Source organism: Pan paniscus, chromosome 2 (assembly GCF_029289425.2).
Source record: "Pan paniscus chromosome 2, NHGRI_mPanPan1-v2.0_pri, whole genome shotgun sequence".
NCBI classification, from domain to species: domain Eukaryota; kingdom Metazoa; phylum Chordata; class Mammalia; order Primates; family Hominidae; genus Pan; species Pan paniscus.
The window spans coordinates 11,134,398-11,148,931 of record NC_085926.1 but is presented as its reverse complement, the minus strand read 5'-3'; the positions used below and the strand labels follow the sequence as shown (position 1 = coordinate 11,148,931).

Below are 14,534 nucleotides of genomic sequence, written 5' to 3'. Positions count from 1 at the left end.
GATCAAGGCTGCAGTGAGCTATGATTGAACACTTCATTTCAGCCTGGACCACAGACCAAGACCCTGTACCCACCACCCCCCCCAAAAAAGGAATTTTCATGATGTTTCTTTTGATTGCAGGTAACTTAAACCCAATTATAAATGGCTTTGGCTATAAAGTGTTCTTGAATGAAAACGTTTAGGAAGTAGGCCTGGATTCAGATGCTTCGGAGGCTCAAAGGTAATTGTCATAAATCTGTCTCCCTCTGTCTTGACTCTGTTTTCTTTTCTGTCAGCTTTATTTTATACATATGTGCCACTTTTAGTAGCAGGCTGGCTCTTTCTGTAGGGAGGTGGAAATGGCTAAACAACCTCAAGGCAAAGAGATCACGTCTTTCCAAATATTTCCAGCAAAAATCCCAGGGTTGACTCCAATTGGCTTGGCCTGGATCACATGCCCAGTCCTGAAACCGTTACAGTTGTTTTGGTTGGCTAAGCCTGAGTCACATGCCTGTATCTGAAGTCAAGGGGTAGAGTCAGCCCACTGTAGGCCACTGGAACTAGGAGTGGGTGAGAGATGGTTCCTTAAAAGAAAATCGAGGTGCTATTAGCAGGATAACAGGGGTCCTGGAGAGGCAAGAACACAGATGTCCTCTCCCTCACAGTGCTGTTGTCAGGATTAGATAAGCTCATGCAGGCAAAGTGCTCAGCACGGTGCTTGGCTCTGGTAGATGCTCGGTAACCAAATCCCCTTCCTTCTTCCCTCCTCTAGGAAACAGGAATCGTGGCTAACCAAATCCAGCCCAACTGCTTCCTTGTTCACATGGGGAAATGAGGAAGGCCCGGGGAGAGGAAGTTACTTGCCCAAGTTGCCCAGTTAATTAGCCACAGAACCCATGTCCCCCAACTCTGAAACAAGTTCCAGTTAAAGTCTTCACTGATAACTTTAAATCCTCCACTAACCAAGGGAGTCATCTTTGCATTTGCACAGAGGAGATGGGAAAATCACAAAGCCCTTAAGGTCCAGAGGAAATGAGTGTCACTACGTTGGGCTCCCAGGCTGTGCAACAAGCTGTGGACGGAGATGTCCGGGCAGGGAGCCCGGTCCAGCTCCCCACCCATCGCATCATGGAGTCAGCCGTCTCCTCTGGGGACCGAACCCTCTGGGTGCTGAGAAATCCAAATGGCTCTTTCTCATGCAGCCGCCCCAAGTGGGCAGGATGGCCCTTCTCTTGATTTGTTTCCTGCTTACTTTGTGAGAGTCAAAGTGCATCCTTCAGGACCAAAGTGGCCAAGGGGCCAGCATGTTATTTAGAGTGATCAAAATGGACCATTTTCAACTTGGCCCTAATTCAGCTCCAGAGCTGTGGTTTCCACTTGCTTTTACTTATCTGTATTTTCTAACATTTCTTTAGCAAATTTGTATTACTTTGGCAATTAGAAAAAATGACCAGTAATTTTTATAAAAGGATTTGTGTTTGATTTCCTTTCAGAAAGGCACTTTCATTTATTAAAAGATCACAATGAGAAGTGAAATTAAGTTGATCTTTCTCTCTGGCAAGGATGTGTGGGGAGGAATGGGGAGGTGAATGCTGGGAGCAGAAGCCACAGCTGCAGAGCACTGCAGTGAATGAAGGCTAGATCAGGAGACTGGACCAGGAGGCTGGACCAATTGGCTCTGTGGTCCTAGGCAAGTCACTCAGTGTCTCTGGGTTTCTATTGCTAGATGTTTGGTTTCATTATTTCTGGAGTTCTTTCCAGGAATTCTCTGTATGGATACAGTCTTTGAGCTTTAGTGAACGTTCATATATGCTGTAGGAGAACATGTAATGGCTCAGAAATGTGTTCAGCATAAATTCTGTTTGTCTTTGCGGTCCTGTGAGACTGCTGAAAGTTCTGCTCAGCTTCTCTGCTTCTTAGCATTTGGTTTCTTCTCAGCTTCTCAGTCTCTCCGTTTAGCTCTTTATGAATTGGCAAATTCATGGAAAAGAGCACATAGAATGTCAGGCCCCTGCTCCATGCATTTCTCTTCACCCTGAGATCTTGATCCCTCAAGTTCTGGCTTCCTGGATAGCTCTTTCGTGCCTTCTAACAGATTTTTATTTTCTTTGAACAATTCTACCCAGGTTTTCTAATTGTTTATGGAGAAGACTGATCTTCACAAGCTAGTTTTTTCATAGGCAAAAGCAAAAGTCTCTTCCTGTGTTATTAAGTGAAAATGGCTGATTATAAAAAGGTATGTACAGTGGGCTTCTATTTATATGCAAAGCATGTATATGTGTTTATGCAGAAGAAATAGAGAAAGAGCAAAAGCTATACACACTGGCTATCTCTGGCTGGTTTTTAAAAATATATATCTATAGATTGCAAATTTTATATAATAGATACTAAGAATACCCAAACTAGGTTGACCTTTGTGGCCATTTATACCTGTGTTACAAATGGGGAAACTGAGGTCAAGAACATTTAAATTTATTTCAGTTGAACAATTTGCGGAGGGCTGCTGTGGGCAGAGAACCGTGCTATTGACCACAGAGCATGCAAAGCAACATAACACCTAGTCACTCTATCTCAAGTGTCTACAACTTGTGCTAGCCTTTGGGATATGAGGATGAAGAGGACAAGCATCTGCCCTCAAGATATTCCAGTTGAGGAGAAAGAGATTCAAATAAGCTACCTCAGCTATGATATGAGATCAGTGCTAAAATAATGATGTGACAAGACTGTGATCCCATTCCAGCTGGTGTAGCAAAAAAAAAAAAAAAAAAAAGACTGTGGTTTGTCTCTTAGTAACTATTCTCTCAATATCCAACTAAAATATTATATTTCCCAGCCTCCCTTGTAGCAAGGTGCAGCCACGTGACCAAATTCTGGCCAAGGAGATCTGAGGGGAAGTGTTGTGATGATTTCTGGGAAATCTCTTTAAACGGAACAAGGAAACTCTTCTTTCTTTTTTTTCTGCTGCTTGGAACGTAGATGTAATGCCTGGAGCTTCGGTAGCCATTTTGAGTCACATTCGTGTCACCTTGGAAAGGAACCATGTACTGGGATGATGGAGCAGCAATATGAAATAACCTCAGTCGCTGACACCATGGAGCTGCTATATTAGCCCTGGGTTGTCTATTTCCATACTTTTTTTTTACATGATAAAGACACTTCTATCTTGCATATGTTACTGGTGTTTTGGATATTCTCTTACATGCAGATAAACCTGATCCTAACTTATATGAATCCTAAAAATAAAATGCTATGGGAACAGTGGTGAAGGTAGGGAGGAGTGAATATCTCCCACTCTTGGGCATTGAGGAAGTCAGAGGTGATGTGAAGGTTGTGAAGAGTTAATCAGTGAGATGGGCAGGATTGAGAAGGAAGAGTTTCTTTTCTTTTCTTTTCTTTTCTTTTTTTTTTTTTTTTTTTTTTTTGACAGAGTCTCACTCTGTTGCTAGGCCGGAGTGCAGTGGCACAATCTCAGCTCACTGCAACCTCCGCCTCCTGGGTTCAAGCGTTTCTCCTGCCTCAGCCTCTTGAGTAGCTGGGACTACAGGTGTGCACCACCATGCCCAGCTAATTTTTGTATTTTTAGTAGAGACAGAATTTCACCATGTTGGCCAGGATGGTCTTGATCACTTGACTTTGTGATCCACCCACCTTGGCCTCTCAAAGTGCTGGGATTACAGGCGTGAGCCACCACACCCAGCCAGAAGAGAGTTTCAAACAGAGTGGACCAGGCAGGGAGCGTGGAAACAGGGCTGGAATGAGGAACATGGGCATTAGAATCAAACAGCCTGGGCCTACAGTCCATCATGATATTTAGAAAGTCACTTCACCACTCTGCACATCAGTTTCTCCATCTGTAAAATGGGGATAATAATAGTATCAGCTTCATCTGGGTGTAGTGAGGATCTTATGAGTTAGTACATGTAAAGTGCCTAGAACAATGATATTGAGAGAACGGTTATTAAGAGGCAAACCATAGTCTTTTTTTTTTTCTACACCTACTGGAATGGGATCACAGTCTTGTCACATCGTTGTTTTAGTATTGACCTCATATCATAGCTGAGGTAGCTTATTTGGATATCTTTCTCCTCAACTGGAATATCTTGAGGGCAGATCCTTGCCCTCTTCATGGCATATCGTGGGTGCTTAGTAAATGAGTAAATACTGACTGTCATGTGCTTATCTATAAAGTGGGATGTTCATAGTCCTATCTCATAGAGCAGCCAATGTGTATTAAAAGGTACAGGACTCTAGATGTAGTGGGTGCTCAACCATGTGGTTCTTTCTCTCCCTTTCTTTAAGGGGCTTACAAACAATATTTAACAAATCTTCATCAAGTCCCTACTCTGTGGCAGGCCCTGAGTCAGGAGGTTGCGGATTCCAGGAAGAATCAGACCTTATCCCTGCCCTTGAGTCTCAAGAAGAGAAAAGGAAAACAAATAAGCATAGTACAGTGTGAAAAGTGGGACTGTGGTCCAATTTCAGTCTGCAAACTCAGGTGAGTGAGAACGGTAACTTTCCTGGTAAGTGAACTCAGTCTCTGCTAAGATCTTCCATCACACGTGAGGAAACCTTAACCTTTGGCAAGTCAAGTTTTTCCTACTTCTTTGGGGTTTATCATCACTTATCCACACTGACATTTGATGAGACATCTTCATTCCTATCTGAGGAGGGGCCACCCATCCACACAGGTCACTGCTGAGTTGTCCCTTGTTCTTAAGTCTCATTCCCTCTCTTAGCTTCTTCCAGAGCCCCTTTCAAGTGCACAGAAACTTTTGCTCAGCTGCCATGGCTGCCAGGACACAGAGAATTCTGGTAGACATATGAGGTTCTTCTGCCCACCCCCCAAACACCCATTCATTTCTCCTCTAGAGTGTCTGCCTAGGAAGTGCTGAGGTGCTTTCTACATTTAATTTTTTCAAACTCCTTTGGGAATTCTGGTGTCTGTCTCCAAGCTCAGGACCATGCCTAGAGAAGGAGCAGGTTCAAGTGCCTCCTACCTCAGGGACCTGCACCCTACCCCCATCCCTTGTGGCTGCTCCAGCTCTCTCCCTCATTCTTGTCTGGAAACACTTCTTTAGTTTCAGTGGGGCACAGCCTTGCTCCTAAATCCCTTGCATTTCCCCATAGGGACCATCTCATCAATGCACAAGATCCTTTTCTTGTTGCCCCTGAGATGCTAGACTTTTGAAACTCAAAAGCCTGGAAAAGACTCTGGTTTTTCTTTTTCTACAAAGCCAGAAAAGGACAGTAGCCTCAAGACAATAGCCTAAAATAGGGGGAGGTAAGTCTCCTGGGTAACAGAAATCATCAAGAATGAAAATTAACCCCAATGACCTCCTTCCATGTCTCCTCCAGAATGGATGAAATATGAAAGACTGACAACATCAAGTGTAGGACAGGATGTGGAGCCACTGGAACTCATACGTGACTGATGGGAATGCAAAATGATACCGATCCCTTGGAAAACTCCTTGGCAACTTTAATAAACATAAATCTACCCTATGATCCAGAAATTCCACTCTGAGTCACGTCTCCAAGAGCAATGAAAATATATACCCACAAAAGACTGTACATAAATCAGAACAGCATTGTTGATAATAGCCCAAACTGGAAACAACCTAAATATTCACCAATAGAAGCCTGAATAAATTCATACTGTGGGATACTCTACAGCAGTGAGGTAGATGAACTATTACTGCCTACAACAACATGAAAGAAAGTAAAAATCACTACTTTGATAATTATAAACACAAAAAAGTAAACATATCATTCTATTCATATGAAGAGTTATCTAAATAATTAGTAAAATTGATCTATGATTTTAGAAGTGGTTACCTCTGGAGGAGAAGGAGGGGTACTGTTACTGACTGAGAAGGGAGTTCTGGAAAAATTCTATACTTTGATCTTTGGGATGGTTACACAGATGTATAGACAGGCAAAAATTCATTGAACTTTACATTTAATATTTGTACATTTTACCATATGCAAATTGTCCCTCAATTTAAAAAATCTCATTTTCCTTAAAAAAAACACAGAGGCAAACATTTCAAAAACAATATCTCACCTTAGATGAGATATAGAGGCAAGCAGGCAGCCCTACTATGAGAGCCTGGAAAACGCATTAGACACACTGTGTGTGGGGTGCAGTAGGGACAGAGAGACACTCAAGGAGGGTTTCTTGTGGGAGGTGACAGCTAAACATTGAAGGACCTGTACTGAAAGTCAAGCAAAGAGAAGGCTAAGGGCATTCCAGGCTCAAGGAACAGCATGCAAGGGCACTCATAGCATCCCAAGAAAAGTTGACTGAGAGAAGGAGGGTGTGGGGAAGGGACAAACGACGAAGCCACAGATGTCAATGGGAGTCAGATCTGACAGCCTCACAAGCCAAAGGGAGGCCCAAGGGAGGCTCCGCAGAGTTGTGATTGGAGTTGGACTTTAAGGAGGCCACTCTGGAGGAAGGGAGGAAGGCGGTTTAGATGTGGTTGCAGTAATCCACAGATGGGGCATGTGGCCTGAACTAGCGCAGCGGCCATGGGGATTGGGGCTGGGAGAAGAGCTTCCAGAGATACTTGGAGGAAGACTTTGGTAACCAGCAGTATAGCGGGACAGGAGAGGAAATCGTTAAGGAAACTCATGGGTTCTTGCCTTTCATGGCAAGGTGGAGCTATTTACTGAGAAAAAGATAGGAAGAGCTACATTTATTTATTTATTTATTTATTATATATTTTTTGAGATGGACTCTCACTCTTGTCACCCAGGCTGGAGTGCAGTGGCGTGATCTCGGCTCACTGCAACCTCTGCCTCCTGGGTTCAAGCAATTCAGGAAGAGCTACATTTATAAGTGTTGTCGTGGTTGGCCAGATGTTGTTTTTCTCTGTTTGGCTCCTGCTTCTGCTTTTGCTTTAGTCAGAACTGTGTTTGTCCCAGGAAGACCTGCTCCTCCCTGTTCTCAGGCTATGTAGCCAAAGTGGTGATGACCCCATCTCTGGGCTGTAGGACATGTGATAATGGCTTCTGGTTCCAGCTTGAAGTTGCTGCAAAAGACATGATTTTATTCTTTGCCATGGCTGAGTAGTATTCCATGATGTGTATGTATGTGTGTGGCGTGTGTGTGTGTGTGTGTGTATATATGTCTATATGTGTATATAGACATATATAGACGTCTATATATGTCTATATACACATATAGACATATATACACACACACACACACACATATACATATCACATTTTTAGACCAATTTTCCATTGATGGACACTTAGTTTGATTCTATGATTTTGTTGTTGTGAATAGTGCTGCAATAAACATACGCGTGCAGGTGTCTTTTTGATACAACAATTTATTTTCCTCTGAGTAGATACTCAGTAGTGAGATTGCTGGATCAAAGGGTAGTTCTATTTTTAGTTCTTTGAGAAATCTCCGTACTGGTTTCCATAGAGGTTGTACTGATTTACATTCCCACCAACACTGTGTAAGTGGTCCCCTTTTTCTGCATCCCCACCATCATCTGTTGGTTTTTGACTTTTTAGCAATAGCCATTCTGACTGGTGTAAGATGACATCTCATTATGGTTTCAATTTGCATTTCTCTGATGATTAGTGATGTTAAGCATTTTTTTATATGTTTTTTGGCCACTTGTATATCTTTTGAAAAATGTCTTTTCATGGAGGACATGCATTTTGGGATGGAGCTTGAAGATACCTACAAAAGATCTGGCTTGAAGGGGGAGGATGTGTTTCAGGAGGAGAGAACAGCACGAGCAAACCCTTGGAGGCAGGAAAGAAAAGGAAACACTCAGGGGATGGTGGGTAGTCAGGTTGGCCTGACCACACTGGAGAATGTGGGGGAGATGAGTCTACCAGGCAGACTCATCTGCAGGGGTCAGACCAGGGGTCACCATTCATCTACTCCTCTACAAGGGAGACTGGAGGGGTTAGACCAGGCAGGCCTGGAATGCCAGGGTGAGTTTGGATTAACCCAACCAATGAACCTGCGGACTAGAATAGGCATCTGGAAGTTCCAGGGATGTTTGGGAAAACTTCGTGGGGAATTTAAGGAATCGCTTCCAGGGTCAGAGCTCCATGTTGTTTTTCCCATCAGCTTGCTCAGGAGTTGGATAGATGGTGAGCTCAGGGACTGGTGAACTGTCCCAGTAATACAGGGTGGTAATGTCCCTCCCTTCTCCTGCCCCAAGTCATACAAGCCTTCTCAGGCTGGGACATCTGGAGGTCTTGACCAAAAAGAACCAAGACCCTTGCCTTCTGCAGCCCACTCTCCACACAGCAGGTTGAGGGCCCTGTGGACACACATCAGATCACTCTTACTGAAAACCCTCCAGAGGCTTCTCACCCCACTTAGAAGCAACTTAGAAGCACCCCACTTAGAAACACCTCACTTAGAAGCAACTCCACACACCTCCCTTTGGCCTACAAGGCTTCACATCATCTGACCCCTGCGTCCCCTCTGTCCTCACCTCCTTTCACTGTTCCCTGGGCCCACTGTCCTCCAGCTCTTTGCAGCCCTGCAAACACAGCAAGCTTTTGTCCTGTCTTGGGGCCTTTACACTCGCTGTTCTCTATGCCTGGGACACTCATCCCTCAGATCTTGCCACGGACACCTCATCTTCATTCAATCTTTTTTTTTTTTCCAAAACAGAGTCTTGCTCTGTTGCCCAGGCTGGAGTGCAGTGGCGTGATCTTGGCACACTGCAACCTCCACCTACCTGGTACAAGCAATTCTCCTGCCTCAGCCTCCCAGGTAGCTGGGATTACAGGCACCTGCCACCATGCCCAGCTAATTTTTTGTATTTTTGGTAGAGACAGGGTTTCACTGTGTTGGCCAAGCTGGTCTTGAACTCCTGACCTCGTGATCTGCCTGTCTTGGCCTCCCAAAATGCTGGAATTACAGGCATGAGCCACTGTGCCTGGCTTCATCATTCAGTCTTTGTTCACTTGTGGCTCGTTGGAGAAGACTTTCCTGGGTAAGGGTAGTGCTCCTGCTTATCACTTGGCCTTCTTAGTCCTCATTGCTATCTCTGATTGTCTTTTTTCTTTGTTTACTTATTTATTGTGTCTAAGCCTCCATTTGAATGTGAGTGACTCAAACACAGGGTTTCTGTCTTGTTCCTCACTGTACCCCCAGCACTTAGAGCAGTAACTGGCCCAGAGTAGGTCCTCAATAAATGGTAATTGAATGAACTATCTGCATAGGCAAGGTCCTTAGGCAATTCTGCAAATAAGGCAGCTGGGCCCAGAGAAGAGAAGGGACTTGTCAAAGGTGTCCTACAAATCAATGTCAGAGACAGACCTAGGCTCCAGGACTCCTGCCTCTAAGATCAGTTCATTTTCTGTAATTCTCTTCCACACTTTTCTGCCAAAGGGGCTGCCAGTCTTTGGTGATTTTCCCTCTGGTGCATATGCCAGGGTAGAAAGAGCAGTGAACTAGAAGCCAGGGAACTTGGGACCTGGTCTAGCTCTGCTACCCACATACCTTGTAGACCAAGGGGTCCTTGAGGGCAGAGGGCATTACCCATATCTAGTACAGTTGGTGCTCAGACAAGGCTTGTCGAAAGAGTAAGATTTTGTTTGCATGAAGATAGTGGGTGCCAACACAGGGCAGTGTTAAGAGCTGGGAACAGGAGCTAGGCAGACATGAATTCAAATCTTGGCTATGTCACTTTCTAGTTGCCCTACACGTGATCACACATGAAGAATGTACATAGCATCATCTAGGATAGCTTGTGTCCAGGATGGCCCTGACACTTTCTGGTATTCATGTTCTTGGGTAACCCACACTGAATTAGGGCTGATTTCCATGACCAATAGAATACTGCAGAAGTGACAGTATGTGACTTCTGAATCTAGATCATGAAAGATAGTGTGGCTTCCACTTTGGTCTCTTATATCACCTACTGGGGGAAGCCAGCTGCCATGTTGTGAGGACACTCAAGAAGCTCTGTGGAGAGGCTCTTTTGAAGGAGAACCAATGCCTCCCACCAACAGCCAGCATCAACTTGGGACATGTGAGTGAACCAATTGGAAGTGGATCCTCCAGCCAAGTCAAGCCTTCAGATGACCGAAGCCCCAGCCTCATGAGAGATAGCAGGCTAAAACTGCCCAGCTAAGCTGCTCCTGAAATCCTGACCCCCCAAATTATAAAAGACAATAAATTATTATTGTTGTTTTAAGCCACTACATGTTGGGGTGATTCATTATGCAGCAACAGATAATAAATACATCACCCTTGTATTCATTACTGATGTTTATTGGGAGCATAGTGTGTGATTTTTCATTTAACCCTTCCAGTAATGCTGTGAGATAGGTAAGTTTATTATCCCCATTTTACAGACAAAGAAACTGAGGTTCAGAATGAGTGAAGTCTCTTCCCTGCAGAGTCCCTGACCTTAAGGATTTTATGGTCAGATCTGAGAGACAGAAGCTCAAAAACCTATGACTCTAGGCAAAATATGGCCCTGGGATCCCAGGATGGGGAGAGGAATTTTGGATTCTGGCTTCTACTTGGGCCTCATAGCTTGGGATGACAGAGGGTACACTCCAAAGGCAACAAACACCTTCCCTGCCCTTGAGCACCTGCTTAATCAAGGGGAGAAAGTTCAGATGCTTATGCATAATGTGTGGTATTTCTCTGCACAGAAACACACACAGGCCTGTACAGTAATAATGAAAAGCAACAACCCATCTTAAGGGCTTGGCACTTTGCACTTACAAAGCCTTACACATCCCTAATTCCATGGAATCACACCTGGCAGGTAAGCGTGGCCCTGTACACTTTACAGATGGGGACACTGAGGTCAGGGAAGTTGTGTGATTCTTGCAGAGCCAAGCAGCCTAGAAGTGGCAGAGTTCAGGTAAAACCCAGTAACTGGGTGTTTTACAAGTGCTAAGGGTATGACAGGAGGTAGGCAGGGCTCCTCTGAGGGAGGTTCCAGGAAGAGGTCACCCGGGAGCAGAGTTCTGAGAATGGGGAAGTGGCTTCGGGGAGAGGATGGTGCCTGGGAGGGTTTGAGAGGAAACAGAGTGAGTCCCTAGGGGCTCCCAGGGTGTACGAGGGCAAAGAGGTGAACATAGCTGGAGTGGAAAGAATGAGAAAGCCTGGGTGTGTGGAAGAGCCTTGGTGTGTTAGGTGGAATTGCAGCTGGAGGGTGTGTGCAGAATGAGAGGTCTTGGTATTGGGGCCAAAGTCAACTGCCATGCCTAAGGAGGGAGGAAGGCGCTTATTTTGCTTCTTGGGTGAAAATCATTCCTGTGATTTAGTTCTCCTTGGGGGAGGGGCGGGACTTCATCCAGCCTTAGCAAATGCATTCAATCTTCACTACTTCTCTCTGTCAGATGGGGTGGATAGAGGTCCAACTGTTGGCAGAAGCTTTTATGTCCCATCGCAGGGCAGCTAAGAACAGCTGCGCGGGTCGTTCACTGTACATGGGCACTAGGCCAAAAGGGACTGAAATCCGGACTGCCCTTTGTTTACTAAGCCATGTGCCTGCAAGGCTGCACCTGCCCAGAAGGAATGCTTCCTTTTTCTTTTCTTTAAAACAAATTTTTTTATGAGCTAAAATTCACATAACATAGAATCTACCATTTAAACCACTTTAAAGTATAAAGTTCAGTGCTTTTAGTATAGTCACAATGTTGTGCAACCATCACCACTATCAGTTTTCGGAACATTTCCATCATCCCAAAAAACAACTCCATAACTCCTAATTCCCCCCTCTTGGCGACCATGAATCTGAACTTTCATATGAATGGAGTTCTATAATTTGCTGTCTTCTGTGACTGTCTTCTTTCATTTGGCATTAAAACTTTTCAAGTTTTACTCATGTTGTGGTATGTGTCTGTACTTCATTCCTTTTTATGGCTCAATAATATCGCATTGTGTGAATATTCCACAATTTGTGTATCCCTTCATGAGTTGATGGACATATGGGTTATATCGACTGGCTGTTAAGAACAGGCGGGTCATGGTGGCTCACGCCTGAAATTCCAGCACTTTGGGAGGCTGAGGTGGGCGGATCACCTGAGGTCAGGAGTTCTAGATCAGCTTTGCCAACATGGTGAAACCTTGTCTCTACTAAATATATAAAAATTAGCTGGGCGTGGTGGCAGGCGCCTGTAATCCCAGCTACTCGGGAAGCTGAGGCAGGAGAATTGCTTGAACCTGGGAGGTGGAGGTCGCAGTGAGCTGAGATTGCACCACTGCACTCCAGCCTGGGTAGCAGAGCAAGATTCCACCTCAAAAAAAAAAAAAAAAAAAAAAAAGGCGGGCGGCTCGTGCCTGTAATCCCAGCATTCTGGGAAGCTGAGGCAGGTGGATCACCTGAAGTCAGGGGTTCGAAACCAGCCTGGCCAACATGGTGAAACCTCGTCTCTACTAAAAATACAAAATTAGCCGGGCATGGTGGCGCATGCCTGTAATCCCAGCTACTTGGGAGGCTGAGGCAGGAGAATCACTTGAACCTGGGAGGCAGAGGCTGCAGTGAGCCGAGATCGCACCATTGCACTCTAGCCTGGGCAACAAGAGCAAAATTCTGTCCTAAAAAAAAAAAAAAAAAAGAATAATGCAGCTATGGCTAGGCACAGTGGCTCACATCTGGAATCCCAGCACTTTGGGAGGCTGAGGTGGGAGGATTGTTTGAGCCCAGGAGTTTGACACCAGCTTGGGCAACATGGCAAAACCCTGTCTCTATAAAAAATGAGAAATTTGGGCGGACATGGTGGTGTACACTTGTAGTCCCAGCTACTTGGGAGGCCGAGGTGGGAGGATTGCTTGAGCCTGGGAGATGGAGGCTGCAGTGAGCTGTGATCATGCCACTGCACTCAAAAAAAAAAAAAAAAAAATTCAGCTATGAACATTCTTGTACAAGTTTTTGTGTGAACAGATGTTTTCCATTTTTCTGGGTATATACCAGGGGATGGTCTTGTTGGATCATATGGTAATCCCATGATTAACTTTTTGAGGAACTTGCCAAACTGTTTTCCAAAGTAACTGCACTGTGGTACATTCCATCTAGAAATGTTTGAGGGCTCCAATGTCTTCACATCCTTGCCAACATTTGTTATTGTCCATTTTCTTATAGCCCTCCTAGTGAGTGTGAAGTGGTACCTCATTGTGGCTGGCCATCTGTATATCTTTGGAGAAATGTCTGTTCAAGTCCTGTACCCATTTTTTGGTTGGGTTTTTTTTTCGTGTGTGTGTTGAGTTGTAAGAGTTCCTTGTTTAGGCTGGGCGCGGTGGCTCACGCCTGTAATCCCAGCACTTTGGGAGGCCGAGGCGGGCAGATCACAAGGTCAGGAGATCGAGACCATCCTGGCTAACACGGTGAAACCCCGTCTCTACTAAAAATACAAAAAAAAAAAAAAAAAATAGCCAAACGTGGTGCAGGCGCCTGTAGTCCCAGCGACTTGGGAGACTGAGGCAGGAGAATGGTGTGAACCTGGGAGACGGAGCTTGCAGTGAGCAGAGATCACGACACTCCACTCCAGCCTGGACGACAGAGTGAGACTCCATCTCAAAAAAAAAAAAGAGTTCCTTGTGTATTCTGGATTGTACACCTGTATCAGGTGTACTATATGAGTTGCAAATATTTTCTCCCATTCTCTGGGTACTGCCTTTTTCTAATTTACACTGGGGCTCCTTTTGGGCTGGTAGGGACCTTAGTTCCTCAGCCAGAGCACCAGATACTCTCCCGCCATAACAAAAGAAAGTGTATCAGTGGCCTCACTCCAGAGGACAACTTAGTACCTCAGTACCTTTACAGATGGCCTGCTATGTGCCAGGCGTGGAGGATGTGAATCTGAAGATAACAGGGTCCGTTCCGGTCGCTGTTCCCCATCCTCAAGAAGGACTCAATCAATAACTCAGACGCTCAAGCCAGAACACTGGGGGCTGACTGGACTCCTCCCCCATCACTCCACCATCCAATCAGCCATCACAGCCCATGATGACTCCTCCCACCTTGTGCCACCATCCAATTAGTCACCACAGCCCACAGTAACTCCTCCCTATCACTCCAGCATCCAATCAGCCACCTCAGTCCCTGGTGACTCGTCCCCCATCATTCCAGCATCTAATCAGCCCCCAGAGCCCGTCACCCCTCCATTCTCTTCCCCACGCCCCAGCGGAGTCTAGGCGGTAATTGCCTCTCACCTGGCTGGTTTCAGTAGCTTCCTGTCTCCAGACCTCAGGGCTTGCTTCTTGTAGTTCATTTCTCCATCAGTGCACGAGCAGAGTGATTTTTCTTAAATGAAAAATCCCATTGAGGGCTGCCTGGCTGACAACTTCTCTACGGCTACTATCAAAAGAAAATGCACACGGAAGCCAACAGCTCCGTGTCATCTGGCACCCACTGCTGTCTCCACTCCCCTCCTTGAAGTGACTCAGTCTGACTAAACTGTTGGTCAGTTTCCCAGCACATACCACCTCCAAGCCCTGCCGGCATGGTGTGCTTTGAAATGAGGGACGGTAGAGAAATGCGTCAGGGATTCCCAAAATAAGTCACGGTTTAGGCAGTAACTTGTCAGGCAGGAGCTGGGAGTTT

General features: G+C 45.3%; 1 protein-coding gene across 1 annotated transcript in view; it reads right to left on the bottom strand.

The window, feature by feature from the left end:
- The window catches only part of HRH1 (histamine receptor H1), a 125,284-nt gene extending 110,978 nt beyond the window's left edge, over window positions 1-14,306 (bottom strand). The window contains exon 1 of the mRNA XM_034955795.3: window positions 14,144-14,306. The gene's annotated coding sequence lies outside the window, so the exon portion shown is untranslated. The remainder of the gene's footprint in view (window positions 1-14,143) is intronic.
- Between the last annotated feature and the right edge of the window lie 228 nt (window positions 14,307-14,534).